Source organism: Chrysemys picta, chromosome 8, assembly GCF_011386835.1.
Source record: "Chrysemys picta bellii isolate R12L10 chromosome 8, ASM1138683v2, whole genome shotgun sequence".
Taxonomy (NCBI): Eukaryota; Metazoa; Chordata; order Testudines; family Emydidae; genus Chrysemys; species Chrysemys picta.
In genome coordinates, this window is record NC_088798.1 from 5,429,009 (window position 1) to 5,453,255 (window position 24,247).

The following is a 24,247-nucleotide window of genomic DNA, read 5'->3' on the forward strand; positions in this document are numbered from 1 at the left end:
CATTTTTCAGAACTTTTCTGCAATTTTTAATTGGGTTTTTCAACCAAAACAAAATGAATCCGAAAAGCAAAAAATGGCGGTGGGGGAGGGTTGAAAACCATTTTCAGCCAAGACAGTCTCTTTTCAGGAAACATTTTTGGTTTTTCGAAACCAAAAATATTTACATCCCATACTTTTTACCGAAATGTTTTCAGTTTCCATTTTTTTCATTGAAATACCTGGAACATTTTCTCCTAAAGGAAATTTTCCACAAACATGTTCGTTATTTGTCAGAAAGTCATTTTTGGTCAACAAAATGTTTGAATATAAAAATTGTGACCAACTTGAGCAGAACAGAGCAATGAAAATTTCACAGTAAAGCACTTTCTTTAAGCAGTCTTTGTAGTATCCATTTGGATAAGGCTTGGGAATGACCTATTGACTAGATTAGCAATAGATTCGTAAAATGAGTATTATAATGCTGCTGTAGGCTACACAGAGTTTGAGAGGCTGTAAGCAATGAAGACTCATAAAGAGATTTGAGATCCCTAAATGAAATGTGTTTTTCAAATGGGGAAATACATTGGTATCAAGATCCCTGTGGCGATAGGTGCATTACACATGAGATAGACAGATAGGCTGATAGCTGCGCTCAGTTCCCAGTTGTGCCACAGACTGTCTGCGTGACCTTGAGCAAGTCACTTAATCCATCTCTGCTTCATTCCCCAGCTGTATAATGGGAATAATAGCTCTTTCTTTCTTTCTTTCTTTCTTTGCTTCTTTAGGTGGTAAGCTCTTTAGGGCAAGGCTTGTCTCTTATGTGTGTCCACACACTAGCACTGTGGAATTCTCATCTCTGCTGGTGTCTTTTAAAACTACCGTCATACAAATATTACAATAATGGTGTGAAACAGGAGTCAGTGCCCTTACACTGGTGTACAACTGGTGCCAGTGAGGTCAGGCTCAGGGCCTTAATCAGAGCAGAATTTACTAGCACATGGAGGATTTTACTTAGCGCATCCAGGAGGTACAGATTTGCTCCTGCCCAGAAACAATGAGAACTGAAGACAAAATCCTCTTTGGCTTTGTATCTCAATCAGGAAGAACTGTCCTTTTTAATTCAAACGCCGGGGTCTAGAGTTGTTTTCCCCATAGATACTGTGTTGCATTGGGAATATCAGGAGCTGCCAATTGCAATAATGGTTTCTAATGCCAAATTAATTCAGTGTAAATGAACTGTCAAGAGAAGATTGATTTGTTTTGGTAATTGCCCTCGCAGGCTGCCTGGTGACAGCAGGAAAGAGCAAAGCAGGGAGCTTTGGCAGGCCTGGATGAGCCTAAGGGTGGATTGCAGAGACATGGGCCTACTTGCCAATATCATCTGTCAGGCCTGCCGCTGAGCTGGGATGCTGGTCCAGCCTTCAGTGAGGTCTTCAGGTATCAGGCTGAGGCTGCAAAAAGTCCTTTCGTTTAAAGAGATCCACGTTTTAAGCGATCAGTGAAAAATCCTCCATGGCAAAGGCTGTTCTTTGTCCTTGTTGGGACAATAGGAATCTTCCTGCTGTGTTTCCATAACAACACAAAGCCAATATTCGTATCAGATTTTACATTATTCCTTACCCACCCCAGTGAAAACCAAAAACCCTAGCACCTCTTGATCATTTGTGACTGAGCAAATCTCTAAAATCATCCTCAGCACGAGTTCTTATAGAGCATTTTCATTCACAGATCTCAAAGCACTTTCCAAAGAAGGTCAGCATCATTAGCCCTGTTTTTACAGATGGAGAAACTGAGGCACGTGGGACAGGACTGGCCCACAGTCACCAAGCAAAGCAGAGCTAGGAACAGAACAGAGGTCTCCTGAGTCCCAGTCCAGGGCCCTATCCACTAGGCAACATTTCCTCCCCCAGTATGTTATTCTAATACAGGGGTAGGCAACCTATGGCCCACCTGCCGAAGGCGGCACGCGAGCTGATTTTCAGTGGCACTCACACTGCCCAGGTCCTGGCCACCAGTCCGGGGGGCTCTGCATTTTGATTTAATTTTAAATGAAGCTTCTTAAACATTTTAAAAACCTTATTTACTTCACATACAACAATAGTTTAGTTCTATATTATAGACCTTCTAAAAAGTTAAAATGTATGACTGGCACGCGAAACCGTAAAGGAGAGTGAATAAATGAAGACTCGGCGCACCACTCCTGAAAGGTTTGCTGGCCCCTGTTCTAATAAAATAATAGAATACTATATCCATCAATGCATTACGGATCAGGGAGGTATTGATTCTTCTCGGGTGGATTCCGATTCAGGCTATGTGTCTACACAAGGGGTAAGAACCATCTTTATCCTCCTGGATGGGCTTCCCAGACCTTCAGTGTGGGTGCTAAGAGTAAGCAGACACTGTGAACAAGTGGATGGGGAGAGGTTGGGATCTGGGCGGAGTCTTAGTTCTAAACACTCCCCTGCTTGTTGGCCAGCACAGCTAAACAGCAGGATGGAGTGATGTGTATGTGGCATAGGCCAGCAGCAAATTACTAACCCCTTGACTCCCCAGAGCAAGGAGGAAGTCAAAGAAGAATTGTAAGGTCCAGTGGCCACTCCAGAGGTGGTGTGTTGCCTCCCTGCCCCTTTGCTCGGGGCGGTGCCTCCAATCACAATCCAGTCTTAAAGCGTCTTACAGGGACTGCACAGGAAATAACCAGTTCACTTCTCCTTTGGCTTGCACATGAGCAGTGACTCCACGGAGTTACACTAGTGTCAATGGGATGAGAAGCAAAAGGCACCTGAACAATGCCGAGGTGTTTGGGAATCGCGGGGAAGCCAGTTCAACACTGTTACCAGCAAACGCCGCAAGGAGGGAAATACCAGCGGATCAAGTCGAGAAACCACAGTGGCTATAAGTAGAATTTGGGGATTGGCTGGAAGTAGCGTTAGGTAATTTGGCAATCGGCTGGTGTGTGTACTAAAAATAATACTGAAACAAACTCTTTTAATCCAGTGAATGAATAGATAAAGTGTGTGTAAAATAGTACGTAAACATGCCATCCGGGCTGTCAGTACCGTCTACAAAACAGGCTAGCGAAGTATAAAAATTCACAAGATAAAATTACCACCAAACCCACAAATGTTAATGCTGCCGCTATAGAAAGCCTGGTGTGTGTGTGTGTGTGTGTGTGTGTGTGTGTGTGTGTGTGTGGCCTTTGCTTGCTCTGTGTGTGTGTTTGTTTAAATTCTCCAGTCAATACAGGTGCCGTGTGACTGAACTGCTAATAGAGCTCTGTAGATTAGTTTATCAATAACATTTAAATACTTCTCACACTTGGATTTTGAATTATTTATTTGTTTCTGGTCAATTGCATATCGTCTCATTAGCATTAGCGAGAGTAGACCGGTTGGAACGCTTTAAAGACTCCAGGGTTGGCAAATTTTTCTGGGGGAGGGAGACCCAAGGGCCCAATCCTTGAAAGCCCAACTCACCTGAGTAGTGGTTTTGCAGTCAGTGGGGTACTCACACGAGTGGCAGTTTTCAGGACCAGCTGGGACTCAGGAGTCACTTCCCAGCTTTGTGCCTCAATTTCCCTACCTGTTCCAGGGGCATAATGATACTGACCTGCTTTGTAAAGTGTTTTGAGATCTACTGATGAAAAGTGCCATATAACAGCTAGGTATTTTGATTATTGTAGAGGTCCCAAGAGATATCAGAGCCCCGTTGCGCTAGGCGCTGTACACACACTGAGGATATGTCTACCCTTCAAGCTGGAGGTGTGAATTCCAGTTCAAGGAGACATACTGGTGCTAGCCCTGATCAAGAACTAAAAACAGAGTGTAGCCACAGCCGGGCGAACAGTGGGAGGGGTGAGCTGCCCCAAGCATCTCCCCATCCAAGATGCTAGTTACGCAGAGTGGCTAGCTCCTCCCACTGCCCACGCCGCTGATCCAGCTGCCATGCTAGCTGGATCAGTGCTGATGTGAGTCCATCGCCTAGAACTGGAATGCACGCCTCCAGCTTGAAGTGCGGCTGTACCCTTTAGTGAGAGACGGTCCCCACCCCAAAGAATTTACAATCTCAATAGACCAGACAGGCAAGAAATATCATTAGCCTGGTTTTTACAGCTCAGGATCGAAGGCCTGTCATGCTGGATAGCGTATAAACACACAGATCAAACCTCGTCCTTGCCCCGAAGCACTTCCAGCTTAATTTAAGACAAGAGCAAAAAGTATTTGCTACAGTAGCAAAACACGGGAAGGGGCAAAGGGGGAGGAAGTAATGAGAATAAAATCAGACAGTTCCATAGTTCAGTTGATGGTTCTAAGCCACTGAAATCGGCTATACCAGCACATGCCCTGGCTGTCACCGGTTCTGGCACAGTCGAAGAAGGTCATAAATCCTGCTCGAATGGCAGAACCAAAGCGGTTCCATTGGTAGGGACCAAAACCCAGGACATGGGGCAGGATTGGCCTGGTGTGAACTGCATAGAGCCATAGCAATTAGAGGTGGGAAAGACTGGTAGGACATCCAGGTCCATCAAAAGCCGGTGCAAGATTGTTATCTACAGGACTTCCTCCAGGATGAGTTCAGTTGGAAGTGAAATTGTATGTTAACGTTCCTATGGGAAAGCCGTGTAGATGCCTCCGTAATCGGCTGAGATATTGGTGTACTCTAGGGCATGGAAGGCTTTCTAGCTGTCTTCCTAGACTGGGGCAGCCTACATGTAGCCATATAATCATCTTCTGAAACATCCAGCTGCTCTGTTTGTTGCTTAACAGCAAAATAGGCCTTTATTGTTCAGATGATCTGGTGGAATAACTGGCCCTTGACGTTAAATCTGTTGGAGCTGGTTAGAGGATTCACAAATCTATGGGCTGTTGATCTCCTTCATTCATGTCCCAAGGAAACTATGAATTAGTAACCTGCTATCTGCTGGAAAATCAATCCAAGTGGGTGGGATGAAGGAATGGGGACCCATTGTGTTCTGCCCAAGTTGGCTTCCCTACAGATTCAATGTCACTACCAGCAATGCCACCTCCCCAACATGTGTGCTCATGGCTGCAAATGCTTTTAGAGTGCCAGCAAGTAAGGGGGAAATGACCAGAAGACAGCACAAGTCTCAGCGAAAATCTCCCTAGATCTTTCTTTAATAAATTCCCTTTCTTCCTGAAGGATCTCAAAGCACGTTGTAAATGTAAACTGATACACAAACTGTACAGAACCACAAGGTTTCACGTCAACCAGCAGAGAATGTGCAGTCACCTCTGGGGTGAAACAGAACAGCTGTTTAATAGCACCCAGCAACAATACGCCATAACTAGGACAGGAAATGAAGAGAACACTGCATCCAACTGACACTGCAGGTAGTGACTAGGAAGGAAGGATGTGAGTAACCTAAATATGCTGCTAAACATGTGTTGTTACTTATGGTAGACATATAGACATGTTCTTTCCCTAAAAAGATCTGAGAATATACAGCACATCAGGTGAGTGGGAATCTCAGATTCTTTCTTTCTTTCTTTCTTTCTTTCTTTCTTTCTTTCTTTCTTTCTTTCTTTCTCTTCACCCCCCCTTTTTTTTTAAATTCAGCCTAAACAGGGTATACTGATCTAGGACAGCACTGTATCTTTAAGGTTGGTCTCTTAGAGTGCAACCTAATCTGCTTCTGTCCAGTTGGACCCTGGATTTAAAATTTTTTCACCAATCCGGATTTCCAAATCCTTGCAGATTCTGAGGGGGCTTGTTTATGGAAGTATCCTTTAGAAAAACGGCTTAGACTTTAAGATGAAGGAAACGCAGGGAGCTAATGTGAAGATTTAGGACTTTCTAGGAGGCTCGCAGTTCCTAAGCTCTGCTTGCTTGAGCAGTCTGAAGGTCCTTTTGCAGACTAAGAGGGATTAGTACCCCCTAAACCAGCAGGGCTATGCACACATTCATAAATATACCGGCTCTTTCTAATCGCTTTGCTCCCTAATCCACACTGATTTCTTAGGAATTATCATTTTATCTCAGCTAAATAAGCACATTCCTTGTGCTTTCCTGTAGAAAAATAAAATCTTTCAGAAGCTTTTCTTTTAGAAGCGGTGGCATGGAAATCAAGCCTTTATTTAAAACTTTGGGTAAAGAAAGGAAACTTCATTTATTTGCTTCTAGCAGAAGGACACTGGGCCAGACTATCCTTTCCTTTACTCCACTGACTTGCTCCTGATTTACACAGTTGGAACTGGGATTGGACTCAGGGCCAATCATTTCTCTCAGCAAACGGGGAAACTTTTATGCCAGCCAATTGCAATACAATGTCATTGTCTCTTTAAAAGAACATCGGCCAGGTAAAAAGTGACCCCTCCCCCGACATTACTAATGACATTTTAGGTTATTAAAACGAGACACTGTAAGAATCCACTTGAGTTTTCACCTTTTATGTTTGCACTTTGCATTTCGCTCACCTTGGGCCAGCAAAGTTAAAATAGTCACTTTTAGTTTTGTTTGCTAGTAAATTTCACTTTTATTTGTAGAGAGACAAGGCAGGTGAGGTAGTATCTTTTATTGGACCAACATCTGTTGGTGAGAGAGACAAGCTTTCAAGCTCCACAAATGCTTCTCCAGGTCTTACTTCTTTCTTGTTTCTCTCACCAACTGAAATTGATTAATTAAAATATTACCCTCACCCACCTCCTTTTTGTCATATGCTGGGACCAAGAGGGCTACAACATTGCAAACAACTTTTATTTCTAGTCAGTTTCACTTTTCAGTGCTCATGCACCAACATAATGGTGTTTGGGTTCTAAAACCAGAAAGGATTCGGAGACTATAATGATGAGGATCATTTTGGTAGATATATTTAAATCTAAACAAAGCATCCTACTTCTACTGAGATATATTTTTAAAATTGATTAAAATGGCTCTTATTTTTGTTAGGAAATGCCATAAAACTGGGCTTGAGTTTTTGTTTGGTAAAACATCACCAGTTAGATTTTGGCTTCCAAAATCAGTTTCAAATCCAGGGATGAGTTCAATCCAGATTCCAGTTCAGATGACCCACCAATGTATAGAGGTGGTTTCACATAAAATATTCTGATTTTGGCCTATTTCTAATTAATATTAATTTGGGCGAAGTTTTCTTAAAAAAAAAAAAGAAGTTAATAGGCAGCAGGTTTAAAACAATAAAAGGAAATCTATTTTCACACAACGCACAGTCAACCTGTGGAACTCCTTGCCAAAGGATGTTGTGAAGGCCAAGACTATAACAGGGTTCAAAAAAGAACTAGATAAATTCATGGAGGACAGGTCCATCAATGGCTGTTTGCCAGGATGGGTAAGGAATGGTGTCCCTAGACTCTATTTGTCCGAGGGTGGTGATGGACGGCAGGAGAGAGATCACTTGATCATTACCTGTTCGGTTCATTCCCTCTAGGGCACCTGGCATTGGCCACTGTTGGAAGACAGGATACTGGGCTAGATGAACCTTTGGTCTGACTCAGTATGGCCGTTCTTATGTTCTTATGTTTTTGCCTCACAAAAATTAAATGTGAACCTGACAGAATCACTTTAATCTGTCTAGCCTCAGTGCTCAGGGAGCGTTGTCATCTAACATTTTTTAGTTTAATGTTCATTTGTAGAGCTTGAATAACATTTTCCATCAAAATATTTTCATTGGAAATAATTTTTTTGGATTTAATAAATATCTCAAGAGCATTTCCATTTTTTATTGGAATTTTCCAGGGTTTTGAAAAAAAAAAAATCCCTGAAAACAACATATTTTCGGGGAAGGGCCGCTGCTTTTTTAATGAAAACACAGAAAATGATGGAAAACATTTTGAAAAATATTTCCCCCCCAGAAAATAAAACCATTTTGTTCAGCTCTATCAATTCAGCATAAGGATGTTTAAAAAGCATCCTAGAATGAAATTTTAAAAATACAGATGCCTCCCGGGTTACGCAAACCCGATTTATGCGAATCTGCACTTTCGGAAAAAGTTCCGTAAGCTAAAAATAGGTTGTTTTTTTGTGTGTAAAGATCGGGTATATGTTTCCGACTTACGCAAAATTCGACTTACACAAGGCATTCTGGAACGGAACACTTGCATAAGTCGGGGAGCATCTGTAACAATAATTCATCAAAAATTAGAGACATTTCCAGAGTTCAAGGTATTTGGACCTGTAGTTTGGTTTATGCCCCTCTCTCTGGAAACCTTGCAATTTAATAATAAATACAATATCATGGCAGATCCCACAGAGCCTTTTATTGCTCAGAGCTCCTGTGGTCTTTAAGTATTTTCCCTCCACCAAAAAAAAAAAGAAAAAATCTATCCTTTTTATCAATATCATTGCCTTATTTGATTCCGTCACAAATTCGGAGCGTAGTGTCCATGGTAAACGACATGAGGAAACAGCAAGTGCTGACAAAAGATCCAGTGGGGAAGGAAAGGTTGATAAGGGCGACCCTATTTATCCCTCAACCTCCAGAGCTTTCTCCCAGTGGGACCACAGAAGAGGGTTGAGGACAGGCTGATAGATTAGCAGAAGTGTAGCCACTGGGGACATTAACTGCATGAATCCACTGGCTTAGAACCATGAGAGGAGGGTGCACCAAGCCACTGCTTCTCATGTAGCCTAGGAGATGTAATAACAGGGGTGGTTCATGCCCTGTCTGTGTGGAGGGAGGAGGATTCCTTCATCACCAGCTCCATTGTTGGTCCTCCACAAAAATCCCGTTGACTTGCCAGTTGTGGAAAAGTACAAGAATGGTGCAGGAATGATGCAAAGGTTATGGTTTGAAGCAAGGAATACGTAAGGATTATAGTAAGATGAAGCATAAACTCCTGTATCAGAGGCCCAGTATGAGGCCTAAGGCCTGAGCTAAAGTAATGGTCAAGACTGTGTTAACATAAAGCAAAGTTAAGCTGTGAGCCAGAGGCAGGCCCTGCTCACAGACGCTGGCAAGGAAAGGGCTGATGCTGCAAAAAGAGACATACCTAGAAGGTACTGGACACCAGATATTAGAACACTCTGATATTTGCACAGTCCACACACATAACAAGGAACAAGCTGACCCATCCTAAAGACAGGGGCAAAGGGGGAATATGATGGCTAGAGTTGTTTTGTTTGAACCAACATGTACAAGGTGAGAGGTGGCACCTTGCTACGTAGAGGGGTTGCACCTCAATACGTCAGGAATGATGTGTAACTTGTTTGTACCTGTGTATAAGAATGACCCCTGGAGCGGTGTCTTTGTCCAGCCTAGGGGGCAGTGGAGTGTCCTGCCACTGACTGAGCTGTGTGCATTGTCAGGGAGCACATATGTACTAGCAGAACTGTAGACATCTGATCTGGGGACCTAGAGACTGTGTTTCGTTTGGCAATAAACCTGGCCGGGTGCCTTCGTACCTTATCGGAGTCTGTGGTCATTGGGGGTTTGCTGTGCCAGCGATCTGCAGAGCCGGGGCAGCACATAGAGGGAACACATGCACACAGCCGAATGTTATCAGCATTGGATAGATCAGGCCTGGTTAAAAATACTGTTGTAGAATCCATGGAAGACCTTGATGTAGTTTGCAATATGCATGAGGGACACAAATTTCACCTCTAATCTGTCCCTTGCAAGTGAGCAAATACCTGAAAATTCAGGAATCAGGAAAGCTGGGCATTGGATGTCTCCAAGAAATTAGGAAGGGGACAGTCTTTCACCTGTAAATCACCTATTCCAATCCAGACCAGCTCAGTATTAAAGGAAAGCTATTGCCATCTGATGGCCATTCAGGGCAGCCTACGTGAAATAAATGTGGTGGGTTTCAGGCCAGCCTCCCAGTGGACTTATGTCCACCTCACAAAAAAACCACTAACTTCATTTTCATGAACTGGCATTTGAGTTGGAAGTCTGAGCTCAGAAAGCCATGAATGAATGGGCCTTAATGAATGAATGAAAGGAGAGTGCACTGTCTTCTCACCAGTATAGGTGTGTTTGCAGAGCGTTGGCGGTGGGCAGTGCGGGGTGAAGATTGTAGTGCCACCTGGGCTGTGGATAAACGGAGGGACTTCAACCTCCCAGGCTGTCAGTTCAGAACGTTTCATTAGCAGTGAACTTGCTGGACCAGATACTCAGCGGGTATAAATGGACATAGCTCCATTGAATTTAATGGGAGTCAGTGGAGATAAGGGAACTTGGCTGATTTACACCATCCAAAGATCTGGCCCACTACATTTAGTGGGCATAAATAACATCTGTGCTGCTCTGGGTGGAAGTAACATCAAAGTCAGCAGGCTAGAGTTCCTTATCTGGAACATAAACTTATTAAAATATACTGCAATGACCCACACGGAAAAACACAGCCGCCTGTTACGATCCTGCATTTAATCAGCAGGAGCATTGAATGGCAAAGACAGGATTCAATTTGAAACCTATTTGGGTGCTCCTACATTTGTAACAGTCAGCTCATACAATGTACCGTGGGTCCTCCAAAAATGCATCAGCCGTTGAAAAAGGCCTGCATGCCCCTGCACTCAGGAGCGGCTGCCCTGTTCGTCAGAGCGGTAAGACTTCCGTTTGCTGCAGAGGGCGCGTGTACCCATGTCACACACCCACAGCACTGCCTCGCCGATGGAGTCGTGGTGCGGCGGCGATCTCAGATCTTAGAGACAGCTCCTCGGCAGCCTTCCTGCCAATAGTCTCGGTCGAAGGCAGGCAAAAGGAATTACCGAGCAGCAGGTAAACACGCATTTGAGGCTGGGGACAGCACAGTGAGACTTGGGCAGCAGGTCTCAAAGGAGATCTAAAAGCGTCGCTCCGGTTTATAGGCCTGGATCTACTCCCCGCACCCTGGTTTGGCTCGGCTGCATCACGCTTGTGAGCAGGCAGGAGTCTGAAGTTGGACTGTAAACTCTTTGGGGGTGGGGATTGTCCATTATTATGGGGGCCAGAGCCTGGGGCCCCTGCTTTGGTGGTGCAACGGGAATGACGAGCTGCCATAGCAGGCCAGTGGGAGTCCCTTGCGGGGTGGAGGGTGTTTTGGGGTTGGCTGGGGGTGTGGCCAGAAGGGGGCGGAGCTATAAAAAGCTGCATCCCAGCAATCTCAGCTGGCAGAGCAGGTCGTAAGGGACCATTCCACCTACACTTAGGCTGCTGCAAGTTACTCCAAAGGCCAGTTTGGCCCCAGGATCTGGGTTGTAGAAAGGTGGAGTAGAGCCAGCTTCCCCCCCACCCCGTTCCCCCGGGTGCTGCATCCTGTGCATCCCGACCCAGGGATCGGGGCTAATTGAATCACAAACCTAAAAGGACCCACACCAAACACGACATTAAACTTCACAGATGGCTCTTCGTGCTCAGTAAACTCCCAGTTGGAGATCCCTGACCAAAACCCGAACTGCCGACCTCACAGGCTGTTGTGAGGACACGAGTGTCTGTGAGACACTTTCAACATTTAAAGGGTTGTAGCCTCGGTAGATTCGAATGCCCCTGGACTATCAGGAAGTTGGGATTCAGGTCCAAACTTTGCGGCTTTGTCCGATCTCCATGTGGAACTGAAGCCTCTTTGTTTCTTTCTTCTATTCCCATCTGCGTCCATCCTGCCAATCCCAGACCTCCATGCTTCCAGCCACTTCTCACTTAGGGTCTGATGTAGAGCCCATTGAAGTCAATGGGATTCATAGATCAGAACGTCAAACCCCTCCCCTCAAGGTCCTCCTTTTCCATTTGTCCCATACATGGGATAAAGAGGAAATATATTTGGTTAGGAGGAAGGGTAATACAAACACACAGAGATCTCCAGGATAAATCTTTCCATTGGGTCTCTCAGGGCATCTTTGTTTCTGTATTTGTCTTTTAGAGTGGAAGATCTCCACGGTAGGTCCTCTCTGATAATGCACCCAGCCTAGAAACACAACCCCCAAGCATATTTACTACACCAGCATGGTTTAACATAATCCACATTACCGTTGGAAAAACAAACATTTTAATCCATAAACCACAACAATCTGTTTTAATGGAATTTGAGGGATTAAAACATAGAACTGGGGCTTATCAACCAGTTGTTAGCAGTGCCACCGTCAGTTTATTGATGGAATCTCCTCCCAATGAGCCCTTAATCTACTCGTGCGTGATGGAAAGCCACTACACCAACCTCACGCTCTTGGGAGAAAGCTATAAACAAAGAATAGAATACAGTGGCTGGGTTACCCAGCAGCCAACGGCCTGCTCATCTTTCGGCGTGTAGCAGAGAGAAGCCCACCAATACAGATTTCATAGAAGCTATGGCCCAGGTGACTAATAATTTTGGTTGCCCAGTTTGAGACCTCTTAAGGGGGCTTGATTTTCAGAGGGGACGTGCTTGGGACTTTTGAAAATCAGGACTCTTCTAAGCTGGCTCAGGTTGGGAACCCCCAAAATCACTAGTCACTTTTGAAAGTCTTGACCCATGTTTGTTACTGTCTTTCCATGTATAGCAAGAGCCATCTTCCTATGGACTTGGCTGCAGGCCCCAAAGCCCCCTCTGGGAGAGTCCCAGAGCATATAAAAGAAGGCTGATTAGCTGACTTGTATGTATCCTGGAGCGCAATGCTGTGGAGGGCCCCGGGAGCTTGGTCCCTGCAGAGTGCCCAAGGAGAAGTTTCTATATTATTCTGTGTATGACACTACATGAAAATGAAATACATAGCGTGCTAGGCACTCTCTTCATGGAGGTGGGGAACAGGGGGAGACATTTCCTCAGGGTGCACCCTACATTAGAGATGGATCCCCTCTACTCCCAGCAACGAGGGGATAAACTGGCCCATTGGATCTCCATGTGAGTGGTAGCCGCTGGCATGCAGTACCTTGACCCACAATATCTATGGTCATGATCCAGCACCCACTGGGAATCCTTCACTTGATTTCACTTGCTATCCGGCCCTCTTTTCCTTTTGGCCCCTGCGAGCTTTTCTTTGAACAAAGGAGCCTCTGAACAATATCTTGTCTATCCGCCCAGTGTTTTAATAACTTTGCTTCACCTGGGCAGGGGCAGACGGCTGCTGTTTTAACAACGCTGCGTTCATGCGTCTCCAATTTGCACATTTCTGTGCATTTTTCGAAATGTACCAAACGAGTGTCATGTTTGTTGAAGAGTCCCAAGCAGGTAGATAGCCAATCAGAAAAAACAACAACCACCCCAGTGCAGCTGCTAAGATCATTCTGTGTTGATTAGGGGAATAACCTAGGAAATGCAGAAATGTGGTTAATTTCATGTTGATGGTTATAATTTAAGCCCAGTCTATTTGAGGGTGCATCTTTCAGTCTCTGTCCTAGAAACTTGCTGAGATCAGCTGCTTGCTGCCCCAAGGTTGACTCAGGGCCAGTCTAGGGATGAGGTCTTTGTCCATCTATCTTAGGCCATGTTGGTACTTAGGTAATAGATGGACAAGGACCCAACATCTTAGGTATTTATATGGCCCTTGTTACCATAATATCCAAATGTCATTTTAATGGCAACACTACAGTGAAGCAGGGAAATGCTATTATCCTGATTTCACAGATGGGAGCCAATGCACATAGAAACAAAATGACGTGCCCAAGGTCACACAGGATGCAGTGGGGTGCTGTGACATTTGTAGTAAGGCATACAATTCTCCGTGGTACGTGCCACGTAGCTGTAGTACAAAATGGCATCCTCCATGCATGTTCGGGGGCTGGAGGGGAGCCGTCCGATGGGCACAACTGGATTCTGGGGCCTGCAATGCATGTTTTACATCCACAGACAGCATGACACATCTGTAGCAGAGCAGGGAACTGAGCCCAGGTCTCATGGCGTTTCAGGCAATCTCGCTCTAACCGCTGGATCATTGTTCCTCCCAGGGGCAACTCCAGGCACCGGTGCAGCAAGCGCATGCCTGGGGCAGCAAGCTGCGGTGGGCAGCCTGCCGGTCACCGTGAGGGCGGCAGTCAGGCTGCCTTTGGTGGCATGCCTGCGGGAGGTCTGCCGGTCCTGCGGCTTCGGCGGCAATTCAGGAGCGGGTACGCCGAAGGCGCTGGACCGGCAGACCTCCCGCAGGTATGCCGCCAAATACGCGTTATCAGTGGACCGCCCACAGGCGTGTCACCGAAGGCTGCCTCACTGCCGTGCTTGGGTTGGCAAAATACATAGAGCCGCCCCTGATTCCTCCCCTGTCCTTGTCTATGGAAATGCTTTCCCAAAGGTGTCCTCCTGAGTCCTTCTAGCTGTCTTCAGCACTTGGAAATCCTTCCTCTAAAGGTCCATTACTCGTGACCATTTAACTTCTGTAACGATCTTGGGGTTCATTAAATAACAAACCAGTGCAGGAGAAAGGAATAAAACTTTAATAAAACAAATTGGAGAACCCCACCTCCAGGGCACATCTCCAGATTCCCTTGTTCATAAGTGTGTCCCATATGAGGGAGCATCTCTTAGTTATAATCTTCTACAACGTCCCCTGTTTTAATCTATATATGAAGAAGGCGTTTGTGGGTTCATGCTGTGTGTTTGTGGAGATGGGTCAGTGGACCTAGTTTATGATTTTATGTACAGTGTGTGCAGTGGGCACTTCTGAAACCATCTTGTCAATTAAATTAAATAAGGGGATTTTCTTTCACGGTGGGGGCACCTTCTATATATCAGATCCCAACTGTCACCAGATGGGCCCAGATCAGATCTGTTTATATGAGTTCACCAGTGAACGTTGTGGGTTTGGATAAAATGGGATCCAAACTCTTCTGCTTTTGATTTGGCCAAGCAGAAACCAATCATGGATTTTTCCTGCTCTAAAAATAATAATAATAAAAAAAAATCTTTCCTAAGTAAGTCCAGCCCATGATCCCATTATGTTATTTTGTTTACTGTTATTACAGAGCCCATCTGTGTTTTTAATCTTCTTTCTTAATTAGCCCAGATGTGCAAGAAGGAAATAGAGTAACTTCCCAATATGCTTTAGAACATATGGTTCACATTGGGAAATATAACCTAGCATGGGAAGCCAAACGTACTGAAGGCAGTTGCACTAACAATTTTACATTTAGGGACAAGTGCAATTTAAGGCCACTTGACAAGAATTTTTGTGCACAAGGAATAATGCAAGGATGCACCAATCTTAGATGATTACTTCTGCACCACTCCAAAATACTTGGTGGGTGAGCTTTGACTCTAGGCATGAAAAGGAGTCTTGAAAAACAAATTGCAAACCAAATTTATGTGCAAAATTGTCCAGGCACTTTATTAATAATCCTTAGCTCTTATCTAGCACTTTTCTTCAATAAATCTCAAAGCACTTTACAAGGGCGGTCAATATCATTATCAGAGGGGTAGCCGTTGTAGTCTGTATCCACAAAAACCACAAGGAGTCCGTTGGCACCTTAAAGACTAACAGATTTGTTCGGGCATAAGCTTTCAGATGCTGAAGAAGTGGGGTTTTCTACCCACGAAAGCTTATGCCCAGGGCCAGCTCCATAGTTTTTGCCGCCCCAAGCAAAAAAAAAAAAAAAAGCTGTGATCGGGAATTCTAATGCTGCCACTTCATTCTTCGGCGGTAGGTCCTTCCCTCCAACACGGACTAAGGGACCCGCCGCCGAATTACCGCCGAAGAGCCGGACGTACCGCCCCCTTCCAGGGGCCGCCCCAAGCACCTGCTTGGTGGGCTGGTGCCTGGTGCCCGCCCTGCTTATGCCCAAATAAATCTGTTAGTCTTTAAGGTGCCACTGTACTCCTCAGTATCATTATCCTAATTTTACAGATGGGGAAACGACCCTTTGTTTTCTGTCTTTTAACCAGTTACTCATCCATGAGAGTTCCTTCCCTCTTATCCCACGGCTGCTTACTGTGCTTAAGAACCTTTGGTGAGAGACTTTGTCAAAAGTTTCTGAAAGTCCAGCTACACTATATCCACTGGATCACCCTTGTCCCCATGCTTGTTGAGTCCCTCAAAGAATTCTAATAGATTGGTAAGGCATGATTTCCCTGTTCTTAGTTCTTGGAGGGCTGTGGTCTCCCTCCCCCATGGAATTACATACAGTCCTGGGCCCACAAGGATACAGAAACTTGATTCAATAAGGTTTAATTTAGCTCAACAAGATGTGTCCAGGGTATTGCAGGAAATTGCCGTGTCTGCCACCGCAGACACATGGAGTGTGACTTAGATTGGGAATCCTTGTGACAAGAAGCGTAATTTACCATTCAATTTAGAAGTCGATCCAAAACCCATGGAAGCCAATGGAAAGATATGCATTAACATCAATAGGCCATAGGAGCGGGGCTGTTGAAGTGGACATTTAGAGGGGTGAGCCTCCTATTCATTGAAGTCCACGTTTTTTATTTGACCAAAGGGCTCATCATTTTCAGTGCCCTCTCCTAGATTCCGTCTTCCTCGGCCTGCGAGGCCGTTTGTAAGGGACACAGAGTAATGAGGACTCGCTCCAGTCTCATGTGGATTATCCAGTACTGCCCTTCCTCAAGGAAACGCCTGGATTACTGGGCTCTAACAAGAGGTCACCTGCTGAGGTTTAAGACGCCGAAGGCCAACTTCACTAATGATTTTTTAATCTTTTGCCCAGTTACGGCAAGGTCAGACAAGTTAATGTGGGCCATATCGTCCTGTGTGGCTAGAACTAATCCTTTCGCCCTCCTTTAATGCCTGCGCTCCAAATAGCATAATCCTGATTACAAAATAGATTATTTTAATGCAGGGTTATCAGTGATGTTTAGCTAAAGCAGGGAAACGGGCTTAAAAAATGAAAGCGAGAGAGATGAACAAAGAAAGGCATGTCTGCCATTGTATAGAATCCCCGGTGATGACCAAAACACGTCGCTTGCTCATACAGGGCCTGATCCCATGCCCATGGGAAACGCCTCCCAGTGACGTCAGCGCTCTTTGAATAAGGCCCCTAGACAAGGCTGATGAGTCTGATGGTATGTCCACACTGGCGGAGTGGCCAGGGCTGGCCCAGGTCAGCTGACTCGGGCTTGGGTTGTGAGGCTATAAAATTGCAGTGTTCTGAGACAGGTTTTTTTACATGCGACCAGCAGGACAAAGAAGGAAGCTGTGTTTTATTGTTTGCAGTCACTCTGTTCAATTGACGGCTTTGCTGGGCAGAAAGGGCCCTTCAAGCAAGGTGCTGTGTGCATTTAACGCCAACTGAGGCCCTCACTTAGCTTGACTGACGTCAGTGGGAGTTTTGCCTGAGTAAAGACTGGGTAAAAATCTGGTGTGATGCTGGCAGACCAGGTGCCTGCTCATGCCAGAGCCCCAGGCCAATTCACTTGTGTATTAGTATAGATCAGTGGTTCTCAATCTGCAGGCAGCTTGCGGTCCAATCAGCACAGAGCTGCGGCCCATGTGACATCCTCAGGGCCTTACAGATAGTATATATATTGTGTGGATGTGGCCCAGGTAAGCTGCATAGAGAGCTGCATATGCGGCCCACAATGGTAAATAGGTTGAGAACCACCGGTATAGATCCAAGTGACTGTTCAATATCAGAGTGTATTTGGTGTTTAAACGTCATGAAAACTAGTGGGGTGATACTTGCATTGTTTTCACTTATCTGTATCCCATTATAACGGAGTAGCAAACATTTACATTGTGTTACCCCTGCAACTAAATAACCCATCAAAGGAGAAAGAAGCCTTGTGGAATGCAGATGAAGAACTTTAACTGAAAAGTGCTGATTTCAAAGCGAGTGGTCATTGTGTGTGATGATCGGAGGCCAAAGACTCACAATGCGTTCCTCACTCTCTGCCATCAAAGGAAAAGCCCACGTGGGTAGTGACCCTGTCAGCTTGTTTTCTGTGAGAAGAAGCGATAAGTATGGATTCGAGGAAAGATCCTGGATCTCTGGGCTGTTTGGACTCTTACAGGGAAGTGACCCAGATGCAAAGTGGAGATCCCCAGAGTTATTCTGAGTTGCCCTGAGAGACTTTTCTGCCACCATTTGGAATTATAGACTGTGACTCAGATGTACATATATTCCACCTGCTTTAACCGCTCAATGACTCTCATTTCCTTTTCTTAGCTAATAAACCTTTAGTTAGTTTATTATAGCATTAGCTGCTAACGTTGTCTTTGGTGGAAGATCTAGGCTACCAATTGATCTGGGGAAAGTGACAGGTCTCTCGGGGCTGGAAGCCGCCTGAATGTGATGTGATTTTTGGTGCAAGTGACCATTTTATCATGAAGTCCAGTTTGTCTGGGTGGCGGGATAGACTGGAGAGTCTAAGGGGACTGTCTGTGACTCCATGGTGAGACAGGGGTCGTGATCCAGGAGTTCACGTTGGTCACTGGCTTGCTGAACTGTAATTAGAGAACACATCACCAAGTTGGGGGTGTCTGCCTCAGGTAGGCACTCACAGTTGTGAGCCAATCCAGATGACGGGGCATCTTGGTAAGGACTTTGTCCTGGATTCTGAAAGAAATGTAGGTGCCTAACGTCCCTTGAAATCAATGGGAATGAGGCACCTCAATATTTGTGAGGAACTGGACCTTTAGGACTTGGCTCATTTACCTTAACTAGGAGTCATGGGCACTCAGCACCTCCAAGGATCAGGCCCCTTACTCATGGGCCAGAAGGATTTTTTTCTCTCCGGATGATCCTGCTTTTTAGAGGTATTTTGCCTTGAGGGCAGAGCCCCTGCTTTGGGGGCATGACAGAGGTGGGGGGTTGCAGCGTGCATCACTGCGTGGCTGCTGTCGCATGCCCCGGCAAGGCCAGAGCGTTCACTCGGCTTTTTCCCCCTGCCCCCTCTGCACTACCTTCCCACACGCACCCGAGGAAGGGTGGTACCACTGGGACAGTAGCCACGTGCGCCCTAAACTGCAGTCCTGTAATTGTGCCTGGGTTCTAGAAGGAGAATAGGCTGCTTCCATTCTCCCCCCTCTTACACTGCTGCCCATGGGTCTAACTGGTCACCATATGTGAGGTTGGGAAGGAAATTTCCCCCCAGATCAAACTGCCCTTGGGATTTGTTCACCTTCTGCTGCCCCTCAATCTGTTCCCTGCCATTGCAGGTTCCTCAGGCATCGATGCTCCTCGGTCGCTCCTGTTCTCTGCCAGTGCCACACAATAGTTTAGTCTCCTGAGGGTTGTGATACTTGGGTGTAATTCCAGTTGTTGGACTTGATGTGTGTGTGTGGGAAGGTTTGCGGGGGGGTTGGGTGGTGTCGTTGGCCTGTGATGTACCGGAGGTCTGCAAAGTTCAGATCAGGAGTCAAGCCTTTCTCCAAAGTTTGGGTGTGTTTGGATCTGATTTTGGTTCAAGTCATTGTAGGTGTAGTGACTTATTTTAGATGAAGGAGAATAAGAAAGAACAAAAGTAGAGTGCCTGCACGAGAGAGAGAGCACAGTGTGGTGCATGTTATTTCTGTAACAGTCTGCAGCAACGGTGAGAACAAAATGGCTGCTGCCTCAGCACACGGGCAGGATTCTTAGCCATTTTAAGGTGCCGTGCACAGAAAGGACATCACAGCTTCAATACAGCATTCGGAACAGAAACCAGCTGAACCTTCAGATCAGAGTCCAGATCCGAGGGGATTAGGCTCTGGAGTTTTGGTTCAGAGTCAGTTTCACTGAGGCTTAAATCTACATGTGCTAACAGCAGCCTGCAGAAGGCAGTGCTCGCTGAATTTCTTTCTCATCTAATACACTTTGTGATGGAATCGTACAAGATAATTCCCTCATTCTTCATATTGCCTGTCACCTTGTGTAGACTGTACAAACTTGGCCTCATTGAAAATGACAAATTAAGCCCTTTGATGATGACTTGCTCCGCTCTGGGCACTGCAGAGCACCATCCCTTGATGCATGTGCAGAAGAAAGCCCGGTAAAGCATGACTCCCCGTGACAAACTTCCCAAGCATCTTTGGCACAACTTAGAAAACATAAAAGACAAATCCACCAGCAAACTCCAACCCCTGACCGACAATTACCAGCTGACCCACGCAGCAAAAAGACTGAACAGTAAATCTGGCTGGAAAACAAGACCCCCGTCGGGTGAAAAATGCTGAGGTTTCCAAATTTGATTTTGATCCACATCGGAACGAACCTGAGACCTTTCAAGAGGTTTTGTGAGCCCAAAACACTGGGCTAATTCTCTCTCTCGTTTTTACAAAACCTGTTGAAAGGCAGAGCTAGGTTCAAATACCTGTGCTGAACCGGGCAGAGCAGGGCTCCTGCATCCCAGCTGATAAACCTTACAAAGATGAGCGTTGCTTTTCACAGTAACTGGGACTAAGCAGGAAGAATTAGTTCCAAACTCCGGGGCTCTTAAAGAAGATTCCCTGCCATCAGCCCCTATCTCTTGAAAGCTGGAGACAGATCTTGTCTGTAAATCAAGGTACACACCCAGTTGGTGCAATATAAGTAAGAGACTAGCAATGATGCATTGGTGTTGCAGGGATTTTTGTACGCAACGATGTTGTTCCTCTTTGTAGAGTGCAAATTCAGAGTCTGATTTTGCCCCTCTTATTCCCACTGAGTAGCATCTTACTCTGACATGCTTTGATGGGGCAGCTCGGGGAGTGAGCTGCTACTCCGTGAGAGTTGCGGGGGCCAGTATCTGGCCCTGTGGGTCCAGTCTTCGGAGGTGCTGAGTGCCTTGCTGTTGCCGTTGACTTCAACGGGTGCTACAGGTGTTCAGCACCTCGAAAAACCCAGTCTGAAACGTAGCTGGATTTTTAAAAATGTCTATTAAACAAAAGAGCCAGGGCTCGGCTGCGGATTCGTCACAGGGGCAGCGCCAGCAGCAGGTGGTTCAGTTTTCCCCTGCACCAAGGTGGGGGGAAGTAATCTGTACCCGCTGTTTGCCTGGTTGCTCCTCGCTGGTGCTACCTGGCACATGGGGGAGATGCAGTCGAAGCTCCGCCCACCCCCTGTCCCTGCCCGCCCACCGCTAGCCCGCTCGTACCAGAGATGGGGCAGCAGCCCTGCGTATGCAAACCTTCCCTGCTCCATAAACCAGGTAAGTGGTGCACTCAGGGGACATATGACAGCCTCTTTCTTCCCCGCACAGGTACACCGAGGGAGCCCCAATCTCACCCCAAATAAACACTGTTCTTTCAGGGTCAAAATGAGTGACCAACAACGGTGCAGACATGCCCGCCAAGCCTTAGCTCCGACCCTACAGCCATCCACAGCGCATACGACTCTATGAAATCTTGTCCAGCAGTGATTTTCTTCAATGCAATCATTTAAGGTGTTAAATCTAGCTTTAACTTATGTGGCTGAGCCAACTTAGATCAGATTATGTTTGTATTTATTGGGATTTATGGGTGTATTATTGCCTCTGAGCCCATCTGGACGGCTAATTTGTCAATTAGAGCAATGCTGATCATTGCTGTGGCCTGGCAGGGGCTGGGAAACGCTATTATCGGTTTCACACAGGGCTGACCTTGAGACACAAATTCATTTTGCCTGACAACCTTTTCTTCTCGCGGCCGGATTACAGATATGTAAATGGGGCTAAAACCCTTGAATATTCATCTTAGGTCCGTCAAAATCGGAACTGGCTTGAGATGAAAAATATAACAGGGAGACGTGCTGAGCTGTATGTAGCGCCCTGGAGGAATGGCATGGAATCGTATTTTGCTTGATCCAGTATGTACTATATCATTGTCTATATTATAGCGTCATGGATGTGACTACACAGGGCTGAGTCCTACGTGCTCAGTTGAAAACCGTGGGCATTTTGCATGCGAAAGGACTGCAATAACGGGGTCTACCTTAGGCCCATATTCTGATACCCTTACTCACCTTTTACTTTGTACACCAGGAGCAGTCTAACTGAAGTCAATGGACTACTTGTGAAACAAGAAGCTGCTAAAGATACAGCAACAGGAAAACAATCTGACCCGAAGGTGATAGGAGGCCTATCTGTAGAGCATCATGCCTCCAGAAGGATCACACGTGCTCTTGACACTCCCCGCGACAGATGAGAGGCAGCTGCTTCTGGGCTGGAACATAGCACCAGCAACGCCACCCAGTGACGTTTAGGGAGGGAAGCTGTAGCGGGAGGATTCCATAACCACTCTGCTTCAGCAAACGTTGTCTTCTCCAATGGAAACACCCGGGAGAAAATAGTTTCGGATTGCAGACTGGAACGAGCTACCCCCAAATTCCCAACTGATGCTGCGGTTAACATGCCACTCCAAAGACGGCATCCTCTCCCTCCCCATCTGCAGCAAAGCATCCAGAACCAACACGTTCAATTTGATAAGCGTCCACGAGACAGAGCTGACGCAGTGCCCTCACACCAACCTAATTGTATAAGGAAATCCACAAGCAGTAGGTCCTGCAAAGGCCATCCACTGAGAAAATCCCTGCAGTGCTAAACCTTAAAGAGTAAAGATCTGGAGGCCCAAATTTGTAGCCAGTCTGTATTGCCAAGGAACAGCATATTATAGCTGGTGATCATAGAATCTCAGGGTTGGAAGGGACCTCAGGAGGTATCTAGTCCAACCCCCTGCTCAAAGATCAAATGCACAATTTAAACTACATGTAAGGGGCAGGAGGACTTTCAAATGCTCTCAGCCTTGGCCTCACTGTTCCACTGGACTCTGTGTTGGCTTCAGTGGGAACAGAGCTAGGCCAGAAATGGCTTGTGGATATCCCAGTTTAAATACTTAGGGCAAGATGGTGGTTGGCCCCGGCAAGGGTTCGCTCAGCCTCCAAAGAGGGCAGCCAGAAGCCGGGACCCTGCCTCTCTTCTTCAATGGCAAAGGAGAATGCGTGTAGTATCCTTGTGGACGGTAATGCAGTGACTGTGCTGTAGAAGGCACTGATGGCCGGTGTCACCCAGAGCTCAGACTGGGGGTGGGTGAGACAGAGAGGGATGCTACCCTGAGGTCCTGCCTTAAAAGACACAACAGAGCCCTTGCTGCTTATACAATGGGTGAGGGAATAGCAGATTTTCAATGTGCTTCTTGCAAGGAGTGTTCTGGGTGTCTCCGTGCCACGTGTGTAAAACGACGTGATGCCAGGGCAATATTTCGACTGCTGGTGTTTGTCTGTTTTCAGGAGCTAGATTCATGCCTCGGGGCATTGCCACTGAAATGAAGCAAGATCTGATCTGCCTGGAGATGTATTAGTCCCTGCATGGCGAAATACCCTGGTGCATCCAGACTTCACACAACCATCAACATATGATCCCATCCGTCCGTTTCAGACACCCTGCCCGCTTCTCTCATAAACTGCCCAGTCTGTAACATAATCTGGGTTGCAAGAATGTGCTAATATTTTGGCTACAATTCGCCAAGGCTATTTTATTAAATCTTGAGGAGACAGCGAGAGATTGAAGCGTTAATATTCAAGAGATAAATCGCAGTAAGGTGAGGTCTAACCTTGGTTTTTATGTAGTATTGTCTTTGCCAATTTAAAGCTGCTATTAACAATATATTATTTATATTATGGTTGTGCCCAGATGTCCCAGTCTGAGTTCAGATACCGAACACACATAAAACAAAAGACAGCCCTGGCCTCAAGAAGATTACATCCCAAGTAGAGAGGCTTGACCGATTTTGGACGGCACTAGAAAACGCCATTTTCTTGAATTCGAAACGTTCCACGAGCATGTCGATTTTGATGAAACCCATTTCCACACGTTCTAAATGGGTCGTTTTCATTATTCGTTCCAGAATGACTTTTTCGGACATTTATTTTATCATTTTGGGGGTGAGGGAGGGGTTAAAATAATCAAAATGGAAACATTGGGATGGATCCAAAATGACATTTTCTCAGAAGTTTTGTTTTGTGGGAAATTTGGAACGGCAACAAATTTGGAGAAATTTGCCGCGAAATGGAAATCCCAGTTCCACGCTGCTCAAAACCCAAGGCCCTGATCCTGCGTTAGGCTCCCGCGTGAGCCCAGGCATGTGTCTGGGTGACTGACAAAGCAGGATTAAGGCTTGAATCTGGCTGTATCTAGGCATGTGATTCCCCTGCTCATGTACACACACTCGCTAGCACAATATAAATAACAGTGTAGCCGCACTAGCGCGGGTAGTGGCAGCCAAGGAGCGGCTGAACCTGCCAAGTACAAACCTGCCTGAAACCGATGGGTCTCTGCACAGCTAAGCCACGCCTCTTCGGCTGCTACCTGTGCTGCCCCCTGGCAACACTGCTAGTTATAGTCACAGTAGCCCGGGGAAAGAATGTGTGTGCATAGATTCATAGATTCTAGGACTGGAAGGGACCTCGAGAGGTCATCGAGTCCAGTCCCCTGCCCTCATGGCAGGACCAAATACTGTCTAGACCATCCCTGATAGACATTTATCTAACCTACTCTTAAATATCTCCAGAGATGGAGATTCCACAACC